The 27910-nt window shown below is 37.8% G+C and overlaps 1 pseudogene; it reads right to left on the bottom strand.

The window, feature by feature from the left end:
* Window positions 1-7150: 7150 nt before the first annotated feature.
* On the bottom strand, window positions 7151-16479 carry LOC119824222 (annotated as a pseudogene).
* Window positions 16480-27910: the final 11431 nt, after the last annotated feature.

Genomic DNA, 27910 nt, shown 5'->3' with positions numbered 1-27910 from the left:
ACTGTCCAGCATCACAAGGATGTGTTGCCTTTGCTAATATTAAATATAGGATCTAGAGAACTATAATAATACAATCTCTTTAGTAATCATAACTAGCAAACATAAATATTTATTTCACTGTTAAAGATATATTGGGTCTAGATCAAGAGAACTTGGCCTGGGTTATTGGTAAGAATGGAATGCTGTGGGAATATTTAGTCAACATTTTAAAGACAATGCTTAATTAAAAGCACTTGTGATGAGCCTTAATAGTGGCATTCATTCTTGGATTAACTTTTTATTGCAGGTCTAAACAAGTATCCCAAATAAATGTAATAATTATATATTGGAACCAAACACAGCCCCATGAACGTAGTGTGTGATAGACTTTTGTCTCCATTTTATACAATCACAGGAACCAAAGAAAGATTAAGAACACATGGGTGTCTGGTCTTCCCTTGGAAATATTACAATGCAACCTTTCACTCTAGAAACATGTACTGGAAAGGCTTGGTGTAGTTGTCTTCTCTTTGCTGAGATTATAGGCATCATTTGGATACTTCTTAAATATTAGTATCCTCTTCATCAATTTTTCATGATCTAGCTTTGTTCCTCTTTTGTGTTTATAATAATGAACCTTTGTGGTTTTTACCTGAGCAGTCTACACTCTAATTTTGAAAAGAATATAAAATTATAAATACCAGTTGGAGCAATGGATCAATAGTTAAGAATTCTTTCTGTTCTTTCAGAGAACCAGAGATCATCTAAGTACACATATTGGCAGCTCACAATTGCCTGGAATGCCAGCTCCAATGTTTCTAACACTCTCTTTTAGGCTCTGAAAAGACCCCAAAACAAGTGAAATACATTAATACAAACACACATAAACATAAATAAAATAAAAATCAATATTAAAGAGAAGATGTTTAGAATCTTTTCTCCTAAATGCTTTCATGTAATTCTTTATTTCTTTAGACTTCTAGAGTGACTATTTCTAGAGAGTAAGTAAAGTAGTTTGGTCCTTCAAGACCTAAGTGTAAAATATGTTTTGAGCATAGAAAATAGATGGAAGATACATCTAATTTGTTGCAACTTATAAACAAAAGAATAAAATGAGGCCAAGGAGATGGCTCTATGTATGGGTAAAGGCACTTGCTGCCAAGCCTGAAAACCCGAGTCCAAACCCTGGCACTCACATGGCAAAAATGAAAACTGATTTCTTCAAACTGACCTCTGACCTTCACATGTGTATCATGGCATTACATGTAAAATGTCTCAAAACTAAAAATAAACAGATTTTTTTCTTTTGTTCTTAATTGAATATTTATTTTTATGTATAAATATTCAATTTTATCAAGTAATTTCTGTATCTCTTCAAATATTTAAATGGTTTGCTCCCCATTTTTCTTTATATTGGGGAGAATGATAATAGTTTTTTTAAAAAAAATTAAATTTTTTGAGTGTTCCAACTGTCACACTCTTTTTTACTCTATTTTTTCCTTTTTATTGTTTACTGAGATATACACCTTTTTCTCCACTCCCCTCACTTCCACCTCCCCTTCTACCTTTTTCCTTGACCCTCACAATCCCAATTTGTTCAGAAAATCTTGTCCTTTTCTCCTTCCTATGTAGATTCATGTATGTTTCTCTTAGGGTCCTTTTTGTTGTCTAGGTTTTCTGCCGTTATGGATTATAGGTTTGTATTATTTCTTTATGTCTAGAAGTCACTTATAAGTGAGTACATATTATATTTGTCTTTCTGGGTCTTTGTTACTTCATTCAATATGTTTTTTTATAGATCCATCCATTTGCCTCCAAATTTCAAGCTGCCATTTACTTTTAACCACTGAGTACTCCATTGTGTAAATGTACCACATTTTTTTATCCATTCTTTGATTGAGGGGCATCTAGGTTGTTTCCAGTTTATGGTTATTACAAATAATGCTGATATTAATACAGCTGAGAAAATGCCTTTGTGATAATATTGAGCATCCCTTGGGTATATGCCAAGGGTAATATTAGTGTGTCTTGAGGTAGATTGATTCCCAATTTTCTGAGAAACCACCATAATGATTTTCAAAGCAGTTGTTCAAGTTTACACTCCCACCAGCAATGAAGAAATGTGCCCTTACTCCACATCCTCTCCAGCTTAAGCTGTAATTGGTGGTCTGTGAAGAACTGTGTTGGAATTTTGATGGGGAATGCATTGAATCTATAGGTTTGCTTTTAGCAGGATTGCCATTTTTTGCTATGTTTATCCTTCCTATCCAAGAGCATGGGAGATCTTTCTATTTTCTGGTATCTTCTTCAATTTCTTTCTTGAAAGATAAAGTTTGTGTCATACAGGTCTTTCACTTCATTGGTTAGTCTTACCCCAAGATATTTTATGTTACTTGTGGCTATTTTGAAAGGTGATGTTTCTCTGATTTCCCTCTCAGTTTCTTTATCATTTGTGTATAGAAGGACTAATGATTTTTTTTTTGAGTTGATCTTGTATCCTGCCACATCACTGAATGTATTTATCAGCTGTAGGAGTTCTCTGGTAGGGTTTTTGAGATCACTTGTGTACACTATCATATCATCTGCAAATAGCGGAAGTTTGACTTCTTCCTTTCCAATTTGAATCCCCTGGAGAAGATGGAATGTCTGTAGACAGATCTGTCTTTGGACTGCCAGATCACAAAGAATGACACAGAAACTTTTTATTAATTATGAAAGCTTGGTCTATAGCTTAGGATTGTTCCTAACTAGCTCTTATAACTTATATTATTGACCAGGGTATTAGCACCACTGTTTTTAATGTAGATGTGATATTTTCACAGACCCTGAAAATTTTCCTTTTGAAATTTGTTTCTTCACACTTCCCCATACTGTGATAATACCAATACCACACCCTGACTCGGCCTTCTTCACAAAAGACTGATGATACGCAGAGCCAAACTATCCATCAAGTGATGATTTGGAAATGTCAGTATGTTTGATAAATGCATGGTTCTCCGACTGTAATAGAGTTTTTGTAAGAATATAACACTATAAACTTTTGAAATATTTATCAAAACCATCTTACAGTCTTTGAAACATGAATATTGGGAAACAATTTTGCTTCTAACAAAATATCATGTGTCTGGATAAACTATGAAGAATTTCCTTTTAATGTTGGACACATTTTCTAAGCTGATGAAGAATTTTGTTGAAAGAATAAACTACCACAGCCAGGAAGGCATGAAGGACACACAGATCATCGAGATCAAATAACTTGAGAAAGCCTTTCTTCTTTTGAGAATTTTTATTGTCTCTACGCTTTGCTGTCATCCCTTTGTTCATCCCTACTACTTGAGAGATGAATTTCTATGATATTGCTAATGCCATTTTTGAATGAAGAGATTCATTGCAAAGATTCCATGTGTGCAATAGTGTTAAATAAGGTTCTGAATCAGTATAATTGCTGTATAACTTACTTACTAGTCTCCTTTCTCAGAGCTCTAATTTTATTTACTGTATTTATTATAAAACACATAAGTATTTCATAGAATGACATCTTTTACAGGCCTAGAATTCAAAGCCAAATGTATAGCATGAAATTTGTGTAAAACAAAAGTATCTTTAGAATCTTTTAAGTCTCTTAAGCAGGTACATGTGGGGACCACAAAAATATTTTCCTAAGAATCAACCCAGTCACATATTCCCAAGAACTGGAATTTATCATGAATATTGTGGTATTTTTGATGTTCATTTAGAAACAACTTTAAATGTTAAAGTTTTGTAAAATCTAGACTTAGTAAAGAGGTTTTTAAGAGTTTCATAATCCCAGCTACTAAGGAGATATGCACCGTGAAAGAAGCTGAGACCAAAGGGGAAGTAGCAGAGATTGAACTGCTCCCTGCTCTCGTCCTATAATTTGCTACTGGGTAAAAAATGGATGCCATTGATGACTATGGTTTTGGGTTTTTTTTCTTCTTTTAGGAACTGTATGGTTAACCTCGTATAAATATAAATCATTATAATTGACCTTAACATAGAAAAACATTCCACCAGCAATTTGGGATAATAAACATACCCTTTTTGATACTCAATATCTGCCACTATCACATAAGGATATGCATGTTATACATTTGCATACTCAGTTATAGCTGCACTTCTACCTGTCTTTTCGTACAGCTCACCATGAAGCGTTTCCTCATGTCAGGAAATTCCATGTACTTTCTGAAGTTGCTAGAAGGAACTTGACTGTTCTAGTACTACATGCAGTGCAGCCTCACTGAGGATGGATTATCATTGTGCTTTAATACATACTTCTGTTGCTGCGTGTGTACTATATAACTTTTGGGTTTGTCTGTTTCAGCCAGACCATCTCTTCAAAGGTTTTATAACATTCATTTTTGCATCACTTGTATTGATAGGTCTTAGTTGCTCCAAAGATAGATGCTCAGTTTAACAAATATTCAAGGATATCTATGCTTAGGATGTTGAGAACCAGAAGAAAAACAATCTAAGATAAGAAGAGCGGTCAGTGTGTGGCATCTAAGCTCAAATTTCTTCTCTTCAGCTGATGTTGTTTCAGCACTTATGTATACACGTCTACAATGATAGTTTAAGAGTCCTGTAGGAGAGGATGTGTGTCATGGAAGTGAAAGCAGCAGTGCTTCCAGGAGCACTCCAGGACAATGCTTCCAGGAGCACTTTACAACAATGCTTCCAGGAGCACTTTAGAACAATGCTTCCAGGAGCACTTTAGAACAATGCTTCCAGGAGCACTCCAGAACAATGCTCCCAGGAGCACTCCAGAACAATGCTTCCAGGAGCACTCCAGAACAATGCTTCCAGGAGCACTCCAGAATAATGCTTCCAGGAGTACTTCAGAATCAACACTTCTCATGTTTTTGTTGTAGTTGCATAATTTTGCAGAGGCCTGTGAGGTGCAGAGAGTAACAATGAGAGAGAAGGGGGGATGCAGCAGGGGGAGACAGAGACACAAACAAAGACAGAGAGATAGAGAAACAGAGAAAGCAGGCAGGAATAAAAATCTAGGCACATGGCCAGTGGCCTAGCAGCCCTCTCCTCTGCCAGTTAATCGCACTGTTTAATTCATGCCTCAATAACAAGCTAGTTTCCCATTTAAACTAGGATATGTCCAAGACAAGTGGGAATTTGCAATGGGCAGAGATATCTAATTCTCCCTAAAATCTTATGAGGGCATGTTATTGGTCTGACTATAAGATGTCTTCCCTACCATTTCATCAGATATCCTGACATTTCTAATAACTTCAAGAACTGTAAAGTTAGTAAGTGCAAGATGGCTTATTTTATTTTTAGACACTCCTACAAGGAAATGGAATTGCGTGTACTTTTTCATTCACCATTTTTAAAAAATGAACACTTCTAAAATAAGAACTTCATATGATTAGGGTCAAAAGAACCATTGTAATTGCAGAATCTTTTGTTGAGAGTGTTTTCAGATTCCATTTGCTTCAAAACCTCTTTTGACATCAAAGAAAAGTAAGCATGCCTAATGAGATGTTATGATTTCCTCAGTATCATCTAGCCTTAGGTAAATTTCTGTACTTTGACTCCATTTATTTGCAGATTATAGTAATGTCTACTTTAGAAGGTGGAGAACTCTAGAATTAAATTAAAATTTTGTATGTTAGATTATTAAAAATTATTTGTGACCATAAATTACAAGTGATGCATATTTTCTCCAGAAGTTTTGTATGTAAGCAATGCTGATTAAGTTGTAAATTCTATTTTTATAATGCCAAAAGAAAATTACTAGCAAATGCAGAGTGGTGTAGCTTGAGTAAGTAAAGTCAGTTAAGATGCCTAAATTTCCAAATAACTCAGTGCTGGTTATCATTTCTTAAATCATTTTTATTAACTCATTAGTTGTTGAGTCACACACAAAAAGGAGTGACTAGGATTAAAATTTATGAAAGTAATCTCCACAAGGAAATATTCTCTGGAAATAACTACTCTTGTTGATGTATGAAATTCTCTGCATGTTTTAGTCTCTTGGCAACTGTCTGCCCCAGGATGTTTAAAATCTGTTCTACATAAATGATTGTCATTTGGTTCTTGGGGCTTTATTTCTATTCTAAAATGTTGACCAAGTCAGATATCAGTGTATGCCTTCCTATATAAAAATTATTCAGAAAAATAGTTCTTATGTGAAGCAGAAAAATAAAACTGTTGAACTTAATTTCTTTAGAAGCTTCTATAGTTTGGTAATTGTTTAGTCACCAGTAGAAATTTATTTTTTGTAATATCAGTCTGAGAAAGTAATTGGTAGGCAAGAGTTTTTGTTCTTGTTTTTGCACCCTTTCCTACCACAAGTTTTTTATACTATTCCGACTCTCCAGAAGACTCTATTATGAAGCTCTATCACACACTAACTTTCTTTAGTTTTTTTTTATTGTTACTGAGCTGCATATTTTTCTCTCCTATCTGCTCCCTCCCCTTCTCAAAAGTACTTTTCAGCTGGGCAGTGGTGGCACTCACCTTAAATCTCAGCACTCAGGAAGCAGAGGCAGACAGATTTCTGTGAGTTCAAGGCCAGCCTGGTAAACAGAGCGAGCTGCAGGACAGGCTCCAAAGCTACACAGAGAAACTCTACCTTGAAAAAACATGGGGAAAAAAAGTAGTTTTCAATCAAAACATAGTTTCTTTTTATGTCATTCACTCAAAACTCTGTTAATGTACTGAGACTTTTCTACAATTAATGTATAATTTTGTTATGTTATTGTGACCCAAGAAGTTTAATTAGGATTTCTTACAGAAGCATGGGAAACTGACTAGAAGCTACTGAAAATGTTTCTCTCTTCCCACCGCAACTCTTGACTGCCTGTCAGTTCTTAGGTGAGTCCTTTTATTCCCATCCCTCCTCAAAGTCATTGATTACCTCGAGGAGGCCTTACGACCACCATTTTTGTTTGCTAAATGGACGTGATACCCCTATCAGTTTTTGTGCTAGATATTTAAATGTATGCTCTCAGATTAGCATTGTTTTCAGCTTTTGTCCGAAATAATGCAACGTAAATGGACTTATATTCTGCAGGTTTTGTGCGTGTAGCCACAGCTTCTGAGATTTCTAGAGCAATAGCAATACTCTGTCTAGGAGTGGCATCCCACAGCATGACATCACCACCGTCATCTCTTACATTCATCCTGCCTCATTTTATGCAATGGTCTTTGAGCCTTGCATGTAGGAATACAGATGTCCAGTGTGTGACTGAGCATTCAACACTTGTTCCCAGCACACTGCTCTGTCTTGAGGCTCTGTAGTAATTTCTTCAACTGCATAAAGAACCATTCCTGACAAAAGCTGAAACAATACTCATTTGTGAGCATAAATATAAATATTTAGAATGAAAATGGATAGGGACATCATGTTAATTTAGCAAAATAATAGATGTAGCTTCCCAACTAATTCCTATGTTTTTCCTGGCCAAAGGCTTTTGACCATGTTTATATTACAAGATGTGAATTCTTTACTATGGAATGATATTTAAATTCAAGAAGAAAGTGATTGGTTATACCCATAATGGTCATACCATGCAGGGAGACAGTTATTGATGACTTTTCTCCCTGAGCAGCCCTAATAGCACCTTCAGGCACCATCAAAGCTAGACAACAGAAAGGAAGCTTCTAGTACTGGTCTAGCTTGGTTTGGCTTTGTCTAGAACCAGAGCATGGTGCCTTTGCCATGAGGCTTTGCCACCTGGTTTTGTGGGTAAGAAGCAGCAATGGAAATGGCCCTTTTTGTTTGGGAGGCTTCAGGGTCCTCTCTAGCCAACAATTCATTTATCTCATCTGGAAACACTTCACAGATACTCAAGATGTTTGACGCTATCTGGGCACCCTGTGTCCCAGTAGAGTTGTGCATAAAATGATGCATCGCGTACAAGGAGGAAAGGTCAAGGCTAGTCGGTGCTATTGGAGAACACAGAACAGGGAACAATAGGAAAGGGATCTAAGCCCACCACATGAAGATGTTTATAATAGTTGCAAACATATGCAAAAGAATCAACTGTTCTTCAAGAGAGTAAGTTTCCAGATTTTCTTAGACTACTCAATCTGAAGGCTATCTGCAGTGGATACTTCAGAAGAGGTTCTTGTTTTGATTTTTCCATTGAGTAATGCTTTCCTGGGGGGGGTGTTTCTAGCTTAAAATAAAAGTCGAAGGGGGAAAATACTTCCTGACATGTTCAGTGTTTAAGAGGCCGTTCTCGTCATCCTGGAATCCTGACAAACCTTATACTCTCCCTTCATATCACAGACGGAGGAATGTCCTCAGCATCCTTACACTAGCATGTTGACAATTTGTTAGGAAAGTTTCTTCATGGGAAACTGATCGTGGCATATGGAATGGATGAATGAAAACAAGCCACATCCCATTTGTCTCTAGGAGACTGTAAAGCAGAACGTATATCACAGATTGATTCCATGACATCTGAGCTACCTCAAGGGCATATTTTTTTCCTACATTTCCAGTGTTCATACATTGTGCAGAAAACTCCACTTACTAAGATACAGACCACTGAAACAAGGTGCGGAAATGAACCCTTATCTCCCAGGGTACAGAAGAACTAGAGGTAGAGGCCATGGGTAGAAATTATAAAATGACTCAGAAAGTCTCAGTATGTTGTTTTATGTTAGTCTAGGATGGTATGAATTCTGCAAATATAATAGAAGTAAATCAAGTAACTAGCCACTCAAAATCTTACTACCAACATGCATCCTTTGTTTTAAAGGGAAAAAATGCCTGGTGTTTTAGGCAGCGTTTTACTATCTAAAATTTGTTTGTCTGGTCTCAAAACAAACACCAGTTAAGGCTCATTAGATATAAGGAGCTTCTCTGCTGCTACAGTAACTTGAAGAAAAGAAAAGAAAAACTTTAGGAAGTGGTGAAATGGGCTCCCATTCAGCTCAGTGCTTTTCTGGAACAGAACAGTAAAAGCAAAATTGACATTGTGCTGACGGCTCAACTGCCAACACTGCCACCTGCTATCTTGAGGCAACAAGCAGCCTTATTGGCGCCCTTCTGCTTGGTGAAAAAAAAGCAAAGGATGATGAATAGCTAGTCCCTAAACTCAAACAGGGCGTGCAGCAGCGGTTGGCACAAGATGACGTTATTAAGGAAATAGAATGGCAGGTTGAAGCTCCCAGATCATTGATCAAACTTGTTTGTGGACAACAATCCCTGTTTTTCTTTGGGCTGCTAGATTATCGTTACCCTTCCTAGTCTAAGAGGAGCCAAGGACTCTTCATCTGTTTATGCAGACCATATGTAACTAAAGAGAGCTGCACAAAATCACCCTTTGGAGCCCAGGCACCCATGTATTCCTCCCTTTTGTAAGCCAAAAATGGATGTGTTCACGTTGTGTATTGCCCCGTGGGACTTTCATACAGCTTTACCAGTGCCTGGCTTATTCCTTATTTTCAACCTGCATGTGCAAGAAATTAATAAAGGCAGTAGTTGTCATGATTCACAGACAATGGGACCTTTCTGACTCCGTTTGCAACAGGAAAAAGAGCTCCTCAAATAAATCAATATTACCTTAGAACTTAAATGCAGATTGACTAGCATATGGAGTGAAAAACTTCAGTATTCATGGTTGTTAAATATTCTTTTCTTTCTCATTTTTTTATTAAAGATTTCCATCTCCTCCCCTCCTCCTCCCCCTTCCCTCCCCTCCCTTTCACCCATACCCCCACTCCCTCCCTCTCCAGGTCAAAGAGCCATCTTAAGAAGGATAATTTGAAAGGAAGGATATACCCCCCATGGTAACTTCTGTGATGCTCTCAAAATGAGGATATCAAACAGTGTCATGTGTGGGAAATGGCAGATAGCCTCAGATAGTTCCTTCACTTCATTCAGAATTGCCTCCCTACATGCTGATCAAGAACACAGAAGTAATGTTTAAATAATTGTAATTAAAGGTTCAGAATAAATTCACAGCATTAAATGTACTTAGTGGGTATTTTTTGTTAAAGGGAGGACATGAGATTGGGAGGGGTGTGTTAGGGAAAAATTGGTGGTAGATGGAAGGGTTCATGGGAGATTAATATGATCACATTACATTGTATATATGTACAAAATTCTATAAAAACAAATTTACTAAAATATTAAAATTAGTTTTGCTTCTTAAAAATTTTTAATGGTAATGCCTCCAGAAGTTCCTTTATTGTATAAGATTGTTTTGGCTATCCTGGGTTTTTTGTTTTTCCAAATAAAGTTGATTATTGTCCTCTCAAGATCTGTGAAGAATTTTGATGGGACCTTGATGGGACCTTGATGGGGATTGCCATTTTTACTATGTTGATCCTCCCGATCCAAGAGCAAGGGAGATCCTTCCATTTTCTGGTATCTTCTTCAATTTCTTTCTTCAAAGACTTAAAGTTCTTGTCAAATAGATCTTTCACTTCCTTTGTTAGAGTTACCCCAAGATATTTTATGCTATTTGTGGCTATCGTGAAAGGTGATGCTTCTCTGATTTCCCTCTCTGCTTCCTTATCCTTTTTGTATAGGAGGGCAACTGATTTTTTTGGAGTTGATCTTGTATCCTGCCACATTACCGTGAGGGGTGCACCCACCCACTGAGATGGTGAGGCTAATCTAATGGGAGCTCACCTAGGCCAGCTGGACTGGGACTGAAAAAGCATGGGATAAAACCGGACTCCCTGAACATGGCGGACAATGAGGGCTGCTGAGAAGCCAAGAACAATGGCACTGGGTTTTGATCCTACTGCATGTATTGGCTTTGGCGGGGGCCTAGCCTCTTTGGATGTTCACCTTTCTAGACCTGGATTGGGGGAGGGAGGACCTTGGACTTCCCACAGGGCAGGGAACCCTTACTGCTCTTCGGAATGGAGAGGGAAGGGGAGGGGAATGGGTAGAGGGGGAGGAAAATGGGAGGTGGGGAGGAGGCGTAAATTTTTAATAAAATAATAATAAAAAATAAAAAATAAAGAAATAAAAAAATTTTAATGGTGATATATTGAAATGTGGGTTTAAACCTTAGCAGCATGGTCCTGGATACATAATATTACTTTCTTTTACAGAAAACTACATAGCTCCAAAATGACCTTGAAATTTGTTACACTGGAATTAGGACAATATTTTTACTGCTTATGAGCTTTAGAAGGCCTAACTTTGATTTTTTTTCTTATGCTCTTCTGGGAAGAAATAGATTTGGGGGCCTAAAAAGTTATGTTTAGCTAAAGTCTTTTTTCTTCAGGTGTTGATAGTGAGGGAGGCGTCTATTCATCCCTGCCCATGCCACCACAAGACAGATGGGTATTGGGGACAGCACTCCCATCTTCACAAATCTGGGGCTGGCTCACCCACACCTGCACTAACTGCTCCCAAGTGTGGCAGCTAGTAGGTGTCAGAGATGCTTTCCCACTCTCAAGACTACAGGCCAGCTCTCCCACTGCCTCAGGCATTGATGAGTGGGGAGGAGATTAAAATGTCTTTTAAATTTCCGTGTTTTCCAATCTTCCAATCAGAAGTAAGTGCCATTTGTCAGTCATGGATACTTTCTCTCTGTCCTTACTTTAAGGTGAAGGGTTTATACGACCTGAAGAGAAGCCAGAGCGTATTTGTCCTTATTTTAGTTGTTCGCCAGTCTTCCACTCTAGATGATAGGCTCGTGGACTCCAATCTCTCTCCCTCGTTATGCACGCAACCTAGTGTGGTGCACATACCAGTCACAAAGAAAGTTACAGCAGAGAAAGGATTCATTTTTCATCTCTGAAAAGCAATTTTACACGGATTGTCTGAAATATTCTATTTTAAGGTTTCATGCCAGAAAAACAATATTGAAATATACAACATAATAGACTTCAAAATTCTATCTGGACTAGGAAACTAGAAGTCAGCCTGGGAATGCTGCCTTTGATATCCTGGTCAAATAGTTGCTCAGTCTGATTTATGTAGAGACATCAAAAAGGAGCTTGTGGGGCCGAAAAGGCATCTCAGTGGTCAAGAGTGATTATTGCTTTTGCAGAGGATCTATGTCATGTCATTCACAACTACGTATATCTCAAGATTCATGGGCTCTGACACCCATTTCTGGCCTCTGTCAATACCTGAATTCTCATTGATGTGCACGCATGCATGCACACACACACACACACACACACACACACACACACTAGATAAATAGATCAATAAATTTTTAAAAGATAGCTTACCGTTTGGTTAATTAGACTACGCATTTTCCCCACTAGAGAGGACAAATAATCAGAGTGTTTCCTCTTTGATCAAGACAAGACAGTTTCAGCTTTGCAACTGAGTGAATTCCTCATGGTCTTCATATGAATGTATCACTGTCATGCTAATTTTGTACTAACTTAGCAATCAACAGCAGACAGTGAACATGTAAACATGGCTGTGGAACATCTTTTGCTGCATAGTTTCTGTTCGCGGAGAAACGCACTGTTGTTTCTTCCTAGACTTTGTTCCTAAGAATGTCTCTTAATCCAGGTGTCTCCTGTCTTCTCCATGCAGGATTTTGGAACCCAACATTATTTTATTTGTTTTAGTCCAATATTTCAGCCTGTCATAATATTTTTCAAAATTGATTCAGCCATCCATCACATTTACTATTGCTTCCAGCTTGTGTTGTCTATGGATGTGACAGGCAGGGTCTATTAGCTTCCTTTGAATCATTAGTAAAAGAGTTTAATGCAAGAAACAAAAATATGAAATCATAAAGTAGGGGCGGAGAAATGGCTCTGCAGCTAAGATCATGTCCTGCTCTTGCAGAGGACCTGTCTTCAGTTTGAAGCCCCCAAGTCAAGTGACTCAAACCTATCTGTAACTCCATTTCCAGAGGATCCCACAACCTCCTCTGAACTCTGTGGACACATGTTACACATGCACGTATGCACACCTAGCCCATAATGAAAATTAAAATTTTAAATAAAAACTATGAAGTCTTCTGTTTCCCAATATACTTTTGTTAAGATACCAGTCCCATGAAAGACTAGAAGCACCACATCTCATACGCCTTTTCTTGGAAATCCATTGTCATAATAAACATTATAACCTGGGGAGAGTTTTGATTAACTTCAATTATCTCAACATTTTTCAAGCTTTTTTGTTAAGAAAATTATGTTTGGTAGCTGACTTGTTTTACTCATTTCTCTTAATATACTGCCACTTTCCTAATTTATTAATCAATGTATGCTTTAGAATTTTACCAAGAGTAGGTGCAGATGTTTAAGACTGTGTTTCATTCCTCATGAACATTACACTGAGCTCTTCTCAGTGTGTTACCTTCCACATTATTCTATAGATTCTTTAAATATGGTATTTATTATTTTGGTACTCCGTTTTTATTGAGTTCATTAATTCATATATCTGATTCTAAATCACACTTTATTTTTCTCTTCTCCAGTTTCTTTTGTTCATTATGAAATTCCTCCTCTTGATAAGTTGGAAGCAAATGGAATTTAAATCTTTGAAAAATGTATTATATTGTTCCTGTACTTAGAAAAGGCACATGCCTTAGCTCATCTGTGGAGGTCATGGGACAACTTGCAGACATCAATTCTCTCCATCTATGTGGATCCCAGAGGTCAAAGTCGGGTCATCAGACTTTGTGGCAAGCACTATTACTGACTGAGCCATCTTACTGGCTTCAGAATTTAAATCTTTTACTAACAAAATCAATAAAAATTATTTTATCCATATTTAGCTTTTATGCTCTTTTCATTCTGGATGGAGCTAATTTTAAATCTTTTGAATGGCAGTTGTGTCTTTCCTTATTTTTTTTTCTTTGGTCTGCTCAGTCCATTTTTGAGCTTGACTCCTGGTTCTTACAAATTTATAGCATTCTTATTTTCATATTTTTGGTTATACAGTGTTTATTCTGCCTTCATTATTTGTCTTTGTAAAATATGATCTCATACTAGACAGTATGTAGAGCTTCATTTTTTAAAAAATTATGTGATCAGTGACTGTACTATCAGAATACCACTGTTATTCCTCCATCTTTCCGAAGCTCTCTTTCTTTTAAGACTCTGGCAGTGTGGTCATTCCTAATTTGTCTTATACCTTTTGAGAACAGTTTTGTTAACACCAGGGTAGATGTCTGTCCAAGAAGATTGCTCATATTCTCCAAAGCTACAATAACTTATATTGACTAATGTTGGGTTTTCTTGGTGCAAAAAAATTCAATTAAAAAAACAATTCCTTTTGATTATTTCTGGAGGGATTAAAAACTGAACTTTATTGGCAAAAATAACATAAAAGTTAGTTAGATGAGACTAGTTTCATCATTAATAACATAATAAAGATTTACTATGTGCCAAGTTAAGATTTTATTGGAAAGAATAAGATAGGGAAATAAGAAGAATAAGGCAAGAAAAAAGGCAGAGAGGAGACACAAGAAACAGTATCAAACAAACAAAAGTCAAATAATCTCAACTCCTGATAGCATCTACAAGTAAAGTATCTTGGCATAACAAGTCTGGGCATTAATGATTTGAAAAAGATGCTTAAGAAAGATCTTGCTAAGAAAATAGTACATAAGCTGATTTTAAATGCCAGGAGGAATCTTGCATATCTATATATGTATCTAATAAAAATATTCACACTGAGTAGCAGTAGGTGAACTGGCATGAAAGTGAGAAGGTTTTAAGTGCATTATAGAAGGGGGCAATCACTTTGGAGCAAAGGAGGGGATTGTAGAAAATGAGGGATGGGTACTGACAGGAAATGAAGGAAAAAGCAGAGATTAACCCCTGTCCTATGGCAGGCATACTAAGTGACAGAGAAAGACCTTTCATGGCTTGAGTAAAGGTAGCAGTTTCTCTGGCTTACATTTTTTGGGTTTTGTTTTTTGAGACACAGTTTCTTTGTAGCTTTGGAGCCTGTCTTGGAACTAGCTCTTGTAGACCAGGCTGGCCTTGAACTCACAGAGATCCACCTGCCTCTGCCACCCGAGTGCTGGGATTAAAGGCGTGTGCCATCACTGCCTGGCTTACATTTTTTTAAAGATAACCTTTAAGCTAGGACCAAAAAATAGATGTAAGAATGATTCACAAAGGTGCAATACTGGGGGAAGGCTGTGTAGGTATGAATGTGAGGTGAGTCTCACATGTTTTACCAAGCAAAGTGGTGTTCTCTCCAGACTAGACTCTTTTGCAGCCCTTGTGTTTTTATTAGCACATATTTCATTTTGGTTAGATTTTTTTTCACATAGTCCATGCAGTCTTGATTTTTTAACTTGTGATAGTTTTCTTTTTTTTTTTTTACTTCTCATAAGTTGTTTTATTTACAATGCCAACTTTCAAAGGCTCACTGAAATTAACTGGACAATGAACTAGGCAGAAATCACTTTACAGTAAGAGGGGAAAGCCCAAAATGCCACTTTCCACAGAGAACCCAAAGTTCAGTTTTATTCAGAATACTGAAAAAAAAAAAAAAAAAAACAAAAGAACTCTGCTCACAGAAGAAACTCAGCCATAGGTCAGATCTGTACTGGAACTACACATGCAGTGAGAACTGTAAAAGGAGCAGTGGGGCTGTATCCTGCCACCCGGCTAGCTTTACCCAAAATAATTACACAGAAACTGTATTCATTTAAATACTGCCTGGCCCCTGGCCCGTTATCTGTAGCTTCTTATTGGTTGATTCTCATATCTTGCTTTAACCCATATTTTGTAATTTATATAGCACCACGAGCGGTGGCTTACCAGGAGAGATCTTAACCTGTGTCCATCTCGGAGAGAAGAAGCATGGCAACTCACTATGGCGACTGCCTGAAGCGTCTGCCTTCTCTTTCCCAGAATTCTGTTCTGTTTACTCCGCCTACCTAATTTTCTGTCTCTTAAAGGGCCAAGGCAGTTTCTTTATTAATAATGAAAGTAACACATAGACACTCCTCCATCAGAGAACGAGACTGCGTTTGTCTACTGTTCTAATATTAACAGTTATAAACAGAGCAGTGCAACTAGCATTTGAAACAACCCTTCTAGTATTACAGTGTCAGGCACAAGACTTCCCTTCTCTTCACACCACTGTTCTCTTTGCGTACCTGGGCCTCTTCCTCTTCAGTAAAGTCATTTTTGATGTTGAAGGTTTTACAAATCTCCTCAGGAGTTTTCCCCTTAATCATATCACAGCCTTGCATGTGACATCAAGCAAACCTTTGGTTTGATGTCTAAGTAGTATGCAGCCAGAATAAGTTCAAAAAGTGTTCCTTGGTCAACTTTCAGGAATTCTTGGTCCCAAGCAGGAATATCTTTTGTCTGCTTTTCTTTGTTCTCATCATCCTCAGGAGGAAGAGGGTTATCCTTGTGATGGGTGCACCACTGAATGACCTTTTATAGAATTGCTGCATTAACATTTAATAAAGGAACAGGATCATCATCTCCTTCATCATCCATTCCCATATCTTCCAGCATGGTCTTGATAGTCACAGATTGTTTGGCAATTTCTACATCAACTTCAAATATCTCTCCATCAGAACTCTGCAACTTTATTGAAGTCATGGTGCTTGGTCTCAAGGCCTCAGGCCCAAGGTTGCCGGTTGGCAGAGGAGGTACAAGGAGGACAAGGCCACTCCCAGTTTTCTTTTTGCTCACATGTAATATTAACCTTTTTCTTTGAAGTAGACTAATAGTGTGGATGCTTGGCTTGTGTAACAATGTTACAAATGATGCCCTGGAACTGCCTGTGCAGAAATCCTGAATATTAATTAAACCATATTTTATCCATGAGTCATAGATCATAGTCATATTTTAAGTGGGCTCTTCTCAGTTGCCTAAAATTATCAAGATGTTTAATTTTCATGGCTGTATTTTGAATAATACTTTAAACATATACTTTAGAAAGCTATTATTGAAGTCTTAAAAGGAAATAACATATTATGCCTTATTCAAATAAACTAACAAATTTGGAATAATACATATTTCAAGTGATTCACAGAACCATAGGAAATTATAGTCAGTAGTTAATAACAATTATTCCCTATCAGTCACAATACTGAAATGTTTAATACCTAGATTTTTCTATAAACATTAAAGCTAAAAATCAAACTGGTTCCCAGACTCATTTTCCATCACTCGATTGTTCCACTGCCCACAGGCTTATCTGAATTTCATAAGCAGCTCAGTTCTTTCATGACTCCAGGGACCAGTGGAAACACAAGTGAGGGTCATGTTCATTTGCATTTCTCTGCTGTGTTTAAGTCCAGGATCACTGCACTACTTGGTCTTGGTGCAACCAACTGTTTTAATTCCTCAAAACTGAGTATTGCACTGGTATTATATAAAGGCAATACATGTCTCCCAACCACCAGAGACAGTTTTACTAGGTGGAATTTCAGAGTTATAATATAGAGAAGAAAGCATTCTGTGTTCTTGCCAGTAACTGTTTCAAAAATAAAAAGAAACATTCCAGTTCGTTAAAAAAGCAATCCTTGAACAGTCGTCTGAATGGTGTACCAATAAAGGAGTTAGCAGTGCTAAATTATCACACATTTTATGTGCTCAAAACAGGGAGACTATGAACACTTATCACACAGCTCAAAGGTTTTCTGTGACTCATGTCAATCTAGTACCATTATGGGGTAAAAAATGAGAATATTAGTATTATTTCTCTTTTTTAACTATCTTTTGTTATTACATGAATCAGTTACATTAAAAATAAGAGCACAGAGATCAGTTTTATTTCAAGTTCAGTCACCATAAAGTTGTGGGGTCTTGGGTAAACCATAGCTCTTTAACCCTTGGCTTCCTTGTTGACAAAAATAATCATTAGGAAATGAGTCCAAATGCCCATTACATTCAAAGGTTGTACTTTCCTTCATAGAAATATGCCATTAGTAAAATAACAATAAAAGCAGCATTGTGGTCCCCTGGCTACAGTGCAGACCCCAGAGGCTGAAAAGCTAAGGATGCTTATTGAGGTTTTTTTTTTCCTTTCAAATTAGAATACAGTCTCCTGTCTCAGGTTAAGTTCTTTTAATTTCCATCATTCACAGTCCAGAATGATGTTCATCAGAAGTCTGGTCAGTTCATTAGTAGATATACACATGAAGGCAATGTTTCCCCCTCCCCCTTAATACATTAATAGCAAATAATTCATTGTTGAATTCTAGGGCCCCATGAGTACCACCTCCATCCTTGCCTGACTGTTGATGGCACCATTTTTGTACAGACCCAGGGTAGGTACCTGCAGTTGCTGTAAGTTCCTGATTGCAATGGCTGTGCCTTGCCTAGAAGATCACGTTTCATCTTTCTTTTACCCATTGTTCCAGCTCTGTGAGAATATATCAAAGGCCTTGCTTGTCCAGGGCTTCATTTGTAAACACTGACGACAACTTCCTTCATGTTTACCCTTCATTTCTATAGATGTATGCTGTTTAGAGTTCACTTGGTAGATTCTTTGTGGTTTCTCTGAACAAGACGGCATGTGATTCGTTAGCTCTACTGAAACTTTAAAGAGACGCCTCAGAATTCCCTGGGACCTAATTGTCCTTGGGAGCAAGAATCAAAATACTGTCCCTTTTAATTACTCCCATGGGTCTCTGAGTATGATCAATCTACAGGTCTGTTACACGAATCTGATACTTGTTACTACTGTGTAGTAGTTAGATAAATCTTCGACAAAATGTAAACATGTTTAAATAACCCTGATTCAATATACATTTTTATTCTTCTAAGCTAATGGTTTAAAAAGGTACCAAGAACAGATCAATAACATATGACAACATCATTTAAGTAGAGGGATGATATTAATGTACCCTCTCAAATTCAAGGGACCCCTGAAGACATGACTCTCAACTTTCCTTGGGAGGAAAAAGAAAAATGGTTAATTTGGGCTAGCTATATGGTCCTTGACAACCAATAGGAAAGTATAAGCAAAGATTAAAATGATTGATAAGGTTTTTTAAATGATCCAAGAGATCACATTTCACAGACATTAGACTTAAATCCACATGAGCTGTTATTTTGACACCTATTTCTCACTGATGACTTTCTTCCTAATAAATTAAAAGCTACTTGGATATAGGCCATTACAAATGGGCTCAGTTCCAACAGTATAGCAGCTACATGATAAACCTGTAACAGAAAAGCAAGGTTATTATTCTTTTTGTCTAAAGGTCAAACAATGATTCTGGTGGTTGAAATGAGAAATGACCCCGGTACCTATAAGCTTGGATGTTTGAACACTTGGTTTCCAGTTTATAGAGGTTTATGATGTTTGTTGATACTTAGGAGGTATGGTGATATATCATTTGGTACAGGTTTTGTACCAAATGTACTCTGTCTCCATTGCCCTCTTGAAAATATGTGTTTCCTTTCTCTTTCTGCCACCACCATGGTTGTAACTCACTGTCAGGAATCCCTACCGTGATAGACTCTTACCTCTCAGGAATCATAAGCCAAAACAAATTCTTCTATAACTTGGTCTTGATCATGGTGTTATGTCACAGTGGCAGAAAATCAATGAGCACAGTTGCTAAATATCTTTTCTCTTTCCTCTGTAATCCATTTGGGAGGGACCTCTAACTATGATTCTGGCCCCTCCAACAGCTAGCAACTTGTCCACAAGCAAGTACTAGGTTTATTACTCTTCAGTCTTTCTTCTTTAGAGAAGAAAAAAGATCCACGGAAAAAGAGCACCATGAATATATGTTCTTTGAATCCATTAAGAGATTCTAATGGACCCTAATGGAGACATTAAAAAATATATATCCTTTATTCTGGCTTCTGTCTCTCTGCCTGGGGTTTGTAATGTTAAAGACTCTTGCCCTTATGTCTCCCTCAAGTCTCTTTCTGGAAACATTCTAAGAACTCCCTTACTCTAACTTGCAATAATACAAATATAACCATTGATGCAATTTTGAGAAACCCTATATAGACATACTGGAGTGTTACCCCAACTCCCACACTCAACGGCACCGTTAGAATGAAGCCAAATTCAGTCAATGCTCCAATTTCCTAAATGGCAGTTAAGACTGGATCTTCAGAGGGAAGTTACAAGAACAGGAGATAGAAGCTAGACAGGAACTTTAGGGCATAGTACCTCGAGGCAGATGTTCCAGAAGTCTCCTTGTTTATCTGGCTAGAAAGGACAGGAAGTAGTTCTACTTTCTTATCTATTCCTAAATGAACTCTTCTTCCCGGATGCTGAATATTAAAACAATACTGCAGTTCAAAAATTATTCCCCTCTGGTAAATGACTTTGGAACAGGATTCCTTGATTTGCATGATAAATATAGGTTATATCTATTCCCCAACTTAAGCCTACATCCTCTAAATGGTGGAAGTCAGACAGTAAGGAATGGAATCTCCCTTGAAGTGGTGACATGCCGTCTTCTCTGCCCCTAAGAATCAATTCTGTTTGACAAGGGACCAAACTTCTCAGGAACTGAGGTCCGCCTTAAGTTACGCTAAAGAGGAGGGAGAAGGAAGCATTCCGTTATTGAGATTATGTGCATTTTCCTCTGCAGAATTCCTATGCTCTATGAAGATGCTCCGGGGTCATCAAGACCTTCAGTTGAGCCTGATGACTTTTGGAGTCTTAATTCAAAAAGGCCATACCTTTCTTCTTCGCTTCGTCTCTCAGCTGATGGCCAGGCCCCACATGTGCTTTTCTGGTACTTTGATGTTCCTGACTCTTTCTCTCCAGCTCCTCTCTTCCCATGTGGCGGCTTGTCTGCTATGTGGCTGACCTCAATGCCAGCTCAAATCACATGGATTTTCTTCTTTCTTTTTCCCACCTCCCTCCTCTAGGCAGCTGCCAAGAGTTACAGCTCATCACCCTGGGGGAAAGGATTTCTTTTAAAATTTTGTTAAATAAATAATGGGAGGGTGACATTTAGCAGTGCTTTTTCCTATCTTCAATCTCAAATTCTTCCTACCTCCATTTCCACAATGTTTCCTGAGCCCTACAGGGCATAAATATTTCCTTTAGTGCTGAATATAATCCATCACTTACTTTTAGTAACATTTCTAGCCACAAGTTTCTGCATTAATCATTAGAAAGAAAATCTTCTCTGACTAAAGCAGAGAATAGTGTTGTAAATGAGTAAATATGGTGATATTTTGTTTGTGCCCTAACACATAAAGCTTGCCTGAAAATCAGAGTGCAGAGCTAGCCACATCAGTCAGTCATACAGACCAGGGAGTGGTGGCACATACCTTTAATCCTAGCACTAGGGAGGTAGAGATGGGAAATGATGGCTGGGCAGAGAAAGGAATAGAAGGCAGGAGAAGACAGGAGCTCAGGATTTAGTCTGAGACATCATAAAGAGAACATTCAGTCTGAGAATTTGTAGAGACAGAATAGTTCATTTGGTCTGAGGATTTTGTCGAGGTAAGAACTAGTTGCTGCCTGCTCTGCTTCTCTGATCTTTCAGCTTTCAAGCTTTCATCCCCATTATCTAACTCTGTGTTTTTATCATTAATACCAATTAGAATTCCCCCTAGAGGAATAAACAAAAATATTTAGAAGGCAGCTTGATGGTATGTCAATTTAATGAAACAACAGTATTAGTTCCTTTACTTGAGTCTGCAGTCCCCTTCACCATGGATTTTTTAACCATGTTTATAGTACTCAGGCTAGGCTTCTCTTCTTTGAAGTGGGTCTCAAATCCAATCAGAGAATATTTAGTTACCTCCGTTAGAGTAGGGTCACTATTGCACAAATCAGCATACCTTACCTGGCTCCTGAGTCCCACTGGGTAAGACCGGTGGTGTCTTTTCTCCCTCTCCTCTATCTGGAATTACAATAGGGAGCAGGCAGGGAGAAGCTTTCAACTCCATTCTGGCTTGATTTCTCTGGATCACACATTAAGTTTGTGGCGCCTTCATAACAGGATATTATCATCTAGTTACAAGTGTGCAACTAAGAGGAATGACAAGAGCCCAACTTGTATTGGGAGCCTCTGAGGCCTCTCTGATCAATAACTCATAAAGAGGTATAAGGGACATATCATATATTCTTAGATGAGGATAATGTCAAAAAACAGGGATCATGTTCAAAATAACACAGTGGCACAATTGGCATAGGAAATTTGAATACCAGGCCATTGTTCTATATTGCTGGTGATAATTTTATTCTTTATGACATTTTTTGAACACTGCAATGGTCTTAAATATTCTGCTCTATTTTTCTGCTACTACAATTACATAGAATATACACAAACACAAAGTTGATTGAAAGTACGTTTTGATCTCATATCCACCCTTCCTATATCCCAACCATCCTATTCCCCCAAGCTCTTCCCATCCTCCACTTCACACTTTTCTCTCCCCATCCCCCCATCCCACCATCCCACCCCACCCCACCCCCAAGTTCCCATTTTTTGTCCGGCAATCTTGTCTACTTCCAATATCCAGGAGGATAACTATATGTTTTTCTTTGGATTTACCTTCTTATATATATTCTCTAGGATTTTTTTTATGAATTATAGGCTTGATGTCCTTTATTTATGGCTAGAAACCAATTATGAGTGAGTACATCCCATGTTCATCTTTTTGGGCCTGGGTTACCTCACTCAGGATAGTGTTTTCTATTTCCATCCATTTGCATGCAAAATTCAAGATGTCATTGTTTTTTTACCGCCGAGTAGTACTCTAATATGTATATATTCCACACTTTCTTCATCCATTCTTCCACTGAAGGGCATCTAATTAAGGGAGCCATTCTAGGGTTGGCAGAGACTTGACTCTAGAGGGGTTCCCAGGTGTCCAGGAAGATGCCCCCAGCTAGTTCCTTGGGCAGCTGAGGAGAGGGTGCCAGAAATGTCCAGATCCTATTGCCATACTCATGAATATCTTGCATATCACCATAGAACCTTCACCTGGCATTGGATGGAGAAAATGACAGAGCCCCACATAGAAGCACCGGATTGAGCTCCCAAGGTCCTGATGAGAAGCAAAAGGAGGGAGATCATGAGCAAGGAAGTCAGGACTGTGAGGAGTGCGTTTACCCATTGAGACGGTGGGACAGATCTAACAGGAGACCACCAAGTCCAGTTGGAATGGGACTGATGGAACAGGGGACCAAACCGGAATCTCTGAATGTGGCTGACGGTGGAGGAGGACTGAGAAACCAAGGACAATGGCGATGAGCATGAACTCTACAGCATGGATGGGCTCACTGTGAGCCTTGTCAGTTTGGTTGCTCACCTTCCTGGACTTAGGGGGAGCAGGGAGGACCTTGGAATTAACATAGTGAAGGGAACCCTGATGGCTCTTTGGCTTAGAGAGGGGAGGAGTGGGGGTATGGGTGGAAGGGAGGGGAGGGAAAGGGGAGTAGGAGGGGAGGAGATGGAAATTTTTAATAAAAAAAAATGAGAAAAAAAAGAAAGTACGTTTTGTAGTAAGGCATCCCATCTTTCAAAAGTCATGGTATATTTAGAAATATCTCCATCTTGGTTGAAGACATGAACATGGTTACTAATTTAAAGCAGACATAAATTTTGTTCATGAAAATGATGAAAAAGAAGAAACTATATTCTACCCCTTTGCTTACAGCATATGAATTTCATGAGGTTTTTCTCTTTGAAAATCTCCAAATGAATGATATAATTATGACTAGTCATTTTTAAATTTAATCTTTTATTTACATAAAGTGTTAGGCTATGAAATTTCTTGAAAAGAGGAAGAAATAAAGTGTTAAGAGAGATTATTCTTTTTTGTTGCTGCTGCTTTGTTTTGGTTTTGCTTGTTTTGGTTTTGGTTTTTCAGGACAGAATTTCTCTGTATAGTCTTGGCTGTTCAGGAACATGCTCAGTAGACCAGGTGGGCTTCCAGCTTGGAGATACATCTACTTCTTCTCCCAAGTACTGAGATTAAAAGTGTGCACCACCACTGCCCAGAGAAAGATTATTGTTAAGAAAAACCTTCAGGCTTAAGAAAAATAAGCTCAAAATAAGCATATCTCAACTAAAGGGTATTGATGAATGAATAAATAATAGCCCAAAAACGAGCTAAGAATATAGAGCACTACATTAAGAAAATGGCATAGAATAGACAATTTGAGAGAAGGGGAGGAAAAGGAATTAACAGTGCCTGCTAATTTTCCTAGAACAGCGTGACCTGTACTTTATTATCTCATTTAGCCCTTGAAGATATTCCATTGTATGTTGCTATAACCTTTGTACGGAGAGAATACACTGTACTGAAATAATGTGCTTCAGGAAGACCATTTGTATAAACCAATTAGAATCCCAAAGTCAAGAAGGTACAAATGAGGAACAACTACAAGTCTAGGGACTCTGCCTTTGGAAAGGAAATGACATACATGAGCAGGAAGTTAGAGAAATGTGTTTGAGAGCAATTGGAATTAATGAAGTAATTTTTGATTGGGGAACTTTCTGTTGTATAATTTCATTTGCAAAGTTAAGTCAAACTTAAAGAAGTTTATGAAAAAGGAAGTTCATAAGTGTACCAGAAAATTGAATGTAAGAGGATAAGTTTATTATGAGAGTTTTTGAGCTACTACTATATTGAGGTTTTAGTATTCCTGGAAAATTGTGAGCCCAAGTTTTTGCATGATCATGGTAGGGAGTGAAGGGTAAAGACAATAATAGGAGATAAATAGTTTCACATTACCCACTAAATTTACGAATTTGTCTACCACGGTAACTGCAATGGGAGTGTTCAATGGCAGAAAAAATTAATTCTTAGGGACTCAAGTGAGAGGGATAATTATAGGCAAAGAAACACAAAATTTTTTAAAAGGAGGAGAAATACTTTAGAATAAATCTAAGTGGAGAACCTGGAAACTCTATAGAGTCGTACATGAGTTCAGGAGCCCCCCGTTGTTCCCTAGCCACATCCCCTTCAGTTAGTGAACGGAAGTCTCCCAACGTTTTTGTTTTCTGAGCATTGACAGTTATACACACCTCACAGGTTACTGAAATAATGCTCTCAAAGAACATGGTATAAATAAACCTTGCTTAGATTTTGGTTTAATTTGAAAATTCATCTAGGTTTGATGCTTAGGAAAAGCAAGCATCCTGTTTCTGAGGTTCCCCCGATGGCTAGAATAGTTTGACTGGGAAACATAGTTTTTCTTTCCACAGTGACAGCTTTTTTATTAAATGTGTTTGTGTGAAGAACATTGTTTATAGTTTTTTCCCTGTAGGCTAGTTGGAATGCCTCAGAATTTAAAAACAGATGGATTTCTTTTAATGCAACAGATGCTATATACTTAAAAATTTTGCAGCCTCCTCATTCTTCTCTTCTTTCAGGCTGATGTTGTTGTTTACATAAGAAAATGTATCATCACATTTTAAAGAGAATATTTTGAAACTAACTTCTGTTATAGGAATTTCTGGATACATCTGTGGTATCTTGGCTTTGTTTCAGAAAAAGTCATTACTGTTTAAAGGCTGCCACTGAAAACACAATTGTATTTGTACAGCTTGTTTTCTACAGTTAGCTTTATAAGCAGATTCTAAACAAAGAAATAAAAAATAGACACATAATCCTGGTCTCTCTGATACATCAGAATAATTACTTGACAGTTATATTAAAATGAAGCTATGTCTTGTATGTTCTTTTTTTACCTTGGTCATCATTTCTTTCTGTGACACATAAAATTTTATTATTACCTAATTCTAACTAAAATTAATTCTAAAATTATATTTTAAAATTATGAAATCAGGGACCAAAATTTTTCTTAAAACAAAATTTCTAATATTTAATCATTCATTGAAAATGTATTTGCTGAAAGATTCATTGATCCTAGTAGTTTGTCAAGGGCCTTGAATATAAAACTGAGCATAACAAATAGGTAGAAATATCAATTATTCAAATAATTCCCAGATTCAATTAGGCATTTTGGTGAGAAAGGTTTGCAGAGTGCTCGTCAGTGGTCAGTCATAGATTTGGGGGGGGCACATATGGCTTATGTCCCTATTCTCCATACAGAAGAATGACCACTTACAGATTCTGGAAGAGGAGCAGGCATTAGCTTTAGTTGTGTACCCACATGGGTTCACCAAACACCAATTGAGATCTCTAGACATATGGTCACAAAGATAGTGCAAAGTAAACTCAGTGGACTTGAAAAAAAAAACAAAGAGGTATGAGTATTGGGAAGGTATTTATAATGGGAATGGCCATTACAATGGATGGATGGAGGGAAGTGATGATGATTAAAATATATATTGTATTAAGTCACTGTTTCTGAATGTATCTTAACTTAAATCTTAAAATTATAGGCATTTCCATAACTGAAAGTATTAGAATAATTTATTAAAATACTTCTAAAAATAAATTCTTTATAAGCTGAATTGCTTTAAATCCAGCGGGCAACTGTTTCACCAAATAAATTAAAATTCTGTTATCATAATGAATAATAATGAACATAGCAGTCTTTTTGAAAAGACTAAAGTAAACCAAAGCTTTTTTGAGACAATATTGTGATGGAGGAGTGTCTATGTGTTACTTTCATTATTAATAAAGAAAACTGCCTTGGCCCTTTAAGAGAACAGAAAATTAGGTAGGCGGAGTAGACAGAACAGAATGCTGGGAAGCAGGAGTTGGGGAGACACTTCAGGCATTCGCCATAGTGAGTCTCCATGCTGCTCCTCTCCGAGATGGACGCAGGTTAAGATCTCTCCTGGTAAGCCACACCTCGTGGTGCTACCCAGATTACTAAATATGGGTTAAAGCAAGATGTGAGAATTAGCCAATAAGAGGCTGAAACTATGGGCCAGGCAGTGTTTTAAAAGAATACAGTTTCCGTGTAATTATTTCGGGTGTAAAGCTAGCCGCTGCCCGGTGGCAGGACACGGCCCCGCCGCTTCACACTACAGATTGGCGCTCCAACGAGGTGACTAAATCCACTCAGGTTTTTAACCTGAGAGGGCTTTAAATAAAGGAGAGAGAGTTTAACACAGCTTTCTGCTGTTTGCCTGGACGTGCCGTAGAGAGATTTTCTGTTTCTGCAATAGCGGCAGAGAAAAAGCTGAGTCATTTTAAAACGCGGCTTCCTGGTGCTGTGCTGCCAGTGCAAATTCTGGCTATAAACCATTTCAGTGGCTTTTATGGACTGGATGTTTGTGTGCCCGCTTGGGATCGGGAAAAAAAAGTACTCTGAGACCATGCCAATGGCTCACTGCTCCCTGCCTGCACCTGGGCAGATGGCAGAATCAGGCTTAGGTGAGCGGGAGAACATGGCGGATTTCTGCCGCCATACAGGGAGATGTTTTCAGACGGCACAGTGCTCTGCGTGTCAGATTTGATTGTAACTTGGATGAAAAGAGTTTCTGTGCCGCACACTCAGTCTCAGAATTAAAGTGCTGAGTGTGGCTCCTACCTGGCAGCCCCAGAGCTAGCAGAAAATGGTACGTCCTCCATTTTGAAATTGGAGAGAGGTGGAGCCAACATTCAGAGCAGCATGCTGCTCTGCAGCTCAGAGCTGCAACCGATTCAGAGTCATAAGCGGCTCCACCATGTTGGACTGGGCGTGGCAAGCTCACAGTACCTGTTTTTGACCTAGGAATGTCACAGCTTAGAGTCTTAAGCGCTTAGCAATGTAAAGGCTCAAATCAAACAAGTTTCTCGACAGTAAAAAAATTACAGATTCACAATAGGACAGATTCAGACATAAAAGACTTTTAAATGAGTCACAGTGTTGGATGAATGTATGTAGGCTTGAGAGAGAGAGAAGAAAATATAAAAAATAAAGTTAATGCCGAAAAAAAGGCTAAAGTCTTTAAAGAGACAGAATAAAGTAAAGTGATAGAATGAAAATAAGCCGCATAAAAATGGAAAATTCACAGAGAGTCTGGATTATGTATTTTGTTGTGTTTTCTTTGATTTTTTTTGACTGTAAAGGAGCTAAGTACAGAGAGACATTTCATTATATGGGCTGCCAGGCTAGACCAGAATGGACATCTTAACGGTATGACTTCAGGATTTGGATCTAAGAACATGATGCTTTGGAAAAGAG

The sequence above is a fragment of the Arvicola amphibius genome, chromosome 10, assembly GCF_903992535.2.
Source record: "Arvicola amphibius chromosome 10, mArvAmp1.2, whole genome shotgun sequence".
NCBI lineage: Eukaryota > Metazoa > Chordata > Mammalia > Rodentia > Cricetidae > Arvicola > Arvicola amphibius.
Note: the sequence above shows the minus strand (reverse complement) of the source record. Positions and strands in the feature narration are given on the sequence as shown.